We start from the raw sequence: 5,569 nt of genomic DNA, 5'->3' as shown, positions 1-5,569 counted from the left end.
ATAAAGGAAGCCCCTCTGCCAAATATGGAGGGCCTTCGGGGCCCAGGAATGTTATTGTGTCTGAGTGGGGTTGGGGGTCAGTGAAGGGAGGGGTTAATGAGTGGCGGAGAGCAATATAAGAATCAGCAGGTCCGAGTCTTATCAGTGACGGCGTCTCCTAGCGAGGCCATATTAGGAGCTCCATGTGGTGCAGTGATTAATCATAGGTATCCTCAAGCAGCCAGGGAACACGACTCTGCATCTCTAAATAGACACTGGGAGGAATTCCTCTCCCATCATCCCTTAACTGAGCTTCTGTTAGAGGAACAATGGTCTCTCACAGAAGCATCCCCTCAGAGCAAAGACTGGTCCGACTCGACCACAGACTTTCACTAAACACAATCATCATTACTATTCATACTATTCTGTCGTCAAAAACTGTACAAATTAAACGTGTGGGTCATGGACAAACATACAGTCCATCTAAAACTCACTGGTGGGCTGCGAATTTCCCGCTGAGGCCTTCAGCGATGCCCTGCTTTGTCCTACCTAAATGAATACGCCTCAAAATAGCGTCACAGCTGGAGGATCCATGCAGAATCACACTCACACGGGACATCTCCTTGACATAAACTAGCCCAGCAGCACTCAATGTCTGGAGCATTTAAAATCCAAAAGCTAACAGTCACAATCACGAGTAGGAAACGAAGGTCACAGACACTGTCAAAACTCAAAAATAAGAGGCAATTCTAAGAGATTCGTCATCAAAGGTTTAACGAGCCCACTAAAAGTACACTGTATGAGTTTAAACAAGTTTGTCCACTAAACTGTGCGTTGTTGCCGTTTCATATAAGACGCCAATGAGACAATAACGAAACAAACTATTCATCGAAAACTAAAGTCAACAGATTATTTTTTAGCTGTCGAATAATGATGTAGGCAAATGTGCTCTTATTATTAAGGAGGCAACAGGAAATGGATGTATGCAGTGTTCGCTCAGGTAGACGAATAAAGCATCTCTGTTCTGTTCCAAGGCCGAGTGAGTATATTTTCCTCCGTTACAAAACTTAAGATTTTTACAGTCCTTCATCATGACAACACCACCACATTTTGGAGAAATGCAGCAGCAAAGCAGTTGAACATGTTGGCGCAGCACCAACGCGCCGCATTATTTACATTATGAATTGCGGATGATCAGAATTTATTTTTTTGTCATTTTATTTTGTTACCCTTGATTTAATACAAAAGAAATAATATGAAGGGCAGTGTGGCACAGAGGTGGCTGTCCTGCAACCAAAGTGTTGCGGGTTCAATCCCTACTTCCATCCTCCTTGCTTTCCTCAAGACTTCAGTGCTCTGGTGTTTATCTGTGTGTTTCAGTTTCATCCATAAGTCCTTTTCGAGGGACATGGAGGCGAATGAAAGCTAGCACAGGGGCTGGGCAACTTCTACTCATGAGATCCAGCCTTCCTCTGAACCTCCAACATCCACCGGTCGGGTGTTTACTGGTGGATCTGATGTAGAACTGAACCTCCACCTTTCACCGGTCTGGTGTTTACTGGTGGATCTAATGTAGAACTGAACCTCCACCATCCACCGGTCTGGTGTTTACTGGTGGATCTGATGTAGAACTGAACCTCCAACATCCACCGGTCTGGTGTTTACTGGTGGATCTGATCCATCCCTCCATCCATTCAACCATCCATCCATCCAGCGATCCATACATCCATCTCTCCATCCATCCATCCATCCATCCACCCACCCATCCATCCACCCGTCCACCTATCCATCCATCCATTCATTCATTCATCCATCCATTTATCCCTCAATGCATCCATCCATCCATCATCATCCATCCACCCATCCATACATCCATCCATCCATCCACCTACCCATCCACCCACCTGTACACCTGTCCACCCATCCATCCCTCATCCATCCATCCATACATCCATCCACCCCTCCATCCATCCACCCCTCCATCCATCCATGTTCCCCCTCTTCTCCTGTTCAGGGTGGTGGGGGTGGAGCCTATCCCAGCAGCCTTCCCCCTGGACGGGTCACCAGTCCTTGGCAGGGCCAACACATAGAGACAGACAACCATTGGCTCTCCCAGCCACGCCTACGGTCAATTTAGAGTCTGGATTAACCTGGTCCCCTCTTGATGTCTTTGGACTGTGGAGGAAGCTGGAGTACCAGAGAGAACCCAGCAGGAACAGGGAGAACATGGAGACTCCACCCAGAAAGACCCCGTGCTCCAGCCGGGGCTCCACCCACAACCTTCTTGCTGGGGGGCCACAGGGAGGACCACTGCTCCACCGGGCCGCCTTGATAAATGTCATGACTTAAAAACAAACAATAACTCTTTGGTGCTGTACTACTGTGAATGGGTTTTTTTCTCTTAGTGTTGGTGGATCTCTGATCCTTCATCTGGATTAAGGAGACCTGGACTATACCAGATGACCTGGAGAGCCAGTAAAAAGACATTGTGGACAGTTTTGCTGCTTTTAGCATAGCTACATTAGCTACACGCTTAATATGTGGCTGGCTCTTTCTGCATTCTGGAGTCCCAAAGAAGTGATGCTGAAGGGAAAATAACATTTGGAGGGAATTCAACAATGGGAAGTAATTTCTGTATTTTAGGGCTCTTTTTATGTTGCTTTGTGTGTTTGGTTCACAAATGACCACTACTGTTTTGTTTTGTTTTTCTAAAAGCAGAAAATATCTGGGGGATGTTGAAGAGAAGTTATGTGTTGAATGGGTTTCAATTACTCCCAGGGCTTTCATGCCGTTGGTAACATGTTGTGTTTAGTTTAATGTAAGGGAGAGGAGCATCAGATACCGAGTGGGTCAGTCTAAATACAGAACGTTAGTCTGAGAGATTACCCAGGCGACAAGTGTGAGACAACAGAGACAGAGGTCTTCCACAGGTGACATGCTTGAGATCCATGGATGGCAGTTATGATGACACACAATAGAGGACTGTGCCAGCGTGACATGCTCCAATGTGATGCCAAGGTCAGCAGGGAAGCTTCCACCCATTATCAGGCAGCAGCCAGCAAACGCTGCTCCCTGGGGCTGTTGACACAGCATTGTGTCTTTGGACAAAGATAACTGTGTGAAATTCCTGCAGGAAACTGACACTGATTGAGAAGAGCAGCCAGTTGGACCTCCAGCTTCTGCCTCTGCCCACAGCAGACAACTAATATCCCGAGATTGACAGGTAGAGGGACAGGTAGAACCACGGCACCACGCTCAGCCTCAGCATTGCCTGTCCAGGTCTACTGGCCCCGCAGGCGAGCCTCTCGCCTCTCAAGCTCCATGTACTGTTTGTTTTACATTTTATTGACTGACCCCTATTTTAATCACCATGAATCATTTTGAATTTTCAGACATGAATGTATACAACATGCATACATAGCAGCTGTAATGCAGAGCCAGTCACTGGCACCAACAATCACAGCCCCTCCAAAGGTCAAGAGATAAAAGGAGGGTCAACAGCTGATGACAAGTGCTCAGATTATTTCCATTCAGATAACTTCCCTGTTCCTGACAGCCGGCGTCACCGTGCCAACTGGAAGTGAGAGATTCCATGACACCCCCACACACTAAACACCAAGTGATGATATCAGTGACCTTACGGGAGAAACTGTTTTGTTTATGTCAAATATACGTTGTCACCTCATAGACCACATTAACAAGTATGTAGATGCAGTACTCAACAACATAACTGCAGTGCTGCTACAGCAGTCCGGACCAGGAACCAACCACTCCTCTGATTTGACTTCTTCCTCTATTGTTTTGTTTTTTTGTGTTCAACTTGCTTTAGAGCCAACCCCTCATTTACTCACTGACCATTTTAGGGGAAATCTATAGAAACTCCATCAGTCATGGCTGGAGCAGATTCACACCGCAGTTCAAATATCTGTGCTTTTATCTCTTTTGTGTGGGTTTTCTATAATCAATGGCACTGAATTACTTATCTGGTTTTGCTCCCTGTTGTACAATGTAACTGGTGCATAGTGAATATAACTGGACCAAATACTTGGAGCAGTAGAAGTAGTGTGTATTTCTGCAGAGAGGTTGTGCGAGTCACTGTTGCTGCTGGACACTTGAAATACTTCATTTTGTTTCTGTGTGTGAGGCCAATGTGTCCATAGCACTTCAAAAACTGGTCCTGATCTTGAAATCCCACTTCCTCACTCTGCATTTCAAAATCAAACTAAAATATTATACTTTTGTATGATCGCATTTATCTGCTGCGCTGAGACCAGTGTGCAGTGTTGGAGGTGTTAAACATAGCCAGGACTGCAGCTGCGGCAGCCCGTTATACTGCCAGCCATGCAGATAATCCTCAACACGTCATGCGCGCTGCGGCTCTTTCTGCAGAGGTGTGAACGTGTTTTCATTAGCCTACAGATACCTGTCTGTCCCTCGAGGGACTTCATGACGTGACCTGTAATCAGAGAGGAGACGAACTCCCCGGATAACACTCTAAGGGCCTCTGGGGTCTCCGTCTACTCCCCTCAAATCATTGTAGTCTCCAGCAGTGGACTTAAGGCCCTGACACCAGCACCAAGGAACAGGGTAAGGTACTGACACCAGCACCGAGGAACAGGGTAAGGAACTGATACCAGCACCGAGGAACTGGGTAAGGAACTGACACCAGGGAACTGACTGGAAAGGTACCATTTCCCTGCATGCCTCTGTACTGGTCATTACTTTGAGTGATACACTGACTACTAAATACCTCCAGTCGGAGTATCCTAGTACTAATCCATTTAACATGTGGCTCACAGGGGTTTTAAGGAGCACCCTAATGGAAATGAAAGAAACACGGTGCTGTAATTTGTTTTTCCTGGGTTTTTTCTCCATTTGGACAAACAGGCGGACTTGAGGGGACTCGCTGAGCAGCTGCCTGCGATTATGTCTGGTATTACTGGATGCCTGACAGTGAGCGCTGGCTTATTGTTGCTGACCTTGAGGCCCCGGCTCTTGGGCTTTGTGTTCTCTATTTTAAGACCCTGACATTTAATTTATCTTTCTCTATTTTAACTGTCACTTTATCCACACTTTTTGATCGTCAGACATGTCTTTGTCCTGCTCGGGCAAAACTGATGCAACAGAATCAAACAGATCCACTTGTAAAAGTTCTTCCCTGTAAAAACTTGATTCCTAAAATACCTTCCATGCAACTCAACCCAAGGGATTTGTCAGCGCAATGTTGGTAGCAGCTAATGCAGTCACAAGCTGCTAGCCTCCATGACAAACACGCAGGCCAGCTACAGCCAAGTTCACACAGCACACGGGGAAATTTTGCTTGAAGGATTTCTGGCAGGTAAACCTGTGACACCTGTCACTAACAAGTTATGTGGTTGTGCCGGTCAAAACACACCAAAGGCTTCCTCCCAGAGGGCTGTCTTCCATGTTCATGGAACAGGATTCAATCCCAGGAAAGGGGAGGGTAATACTGCTCCTCTTGGTGTACTACTACTACTACTACTCTTTATGTATATTAAATATCTTTTGTAGGTGTTAAAACCTCAAATCTATGGACTTTTAATTGAGGCTGTTGGCTTGGATGGTGAAC

This window comes from Aulostomus chinensis, chromosome 5 (genome assembly GCF_037954235.1).
Source record: "Aulostomus chinensis isolate RoL2024-O1b breed Wild chromosome 5, RoL_Achi_v1.0, whole genome shotgun sequence".
NCBI lineage: Eukaryota > Metazoa > Chordata > Actinopteri > Syngnathiformes > Aulostomidae > Aulostomus > Aulostomus chinensis.
Note: the sequence above shows the minus strand (reverse complement) of the source record.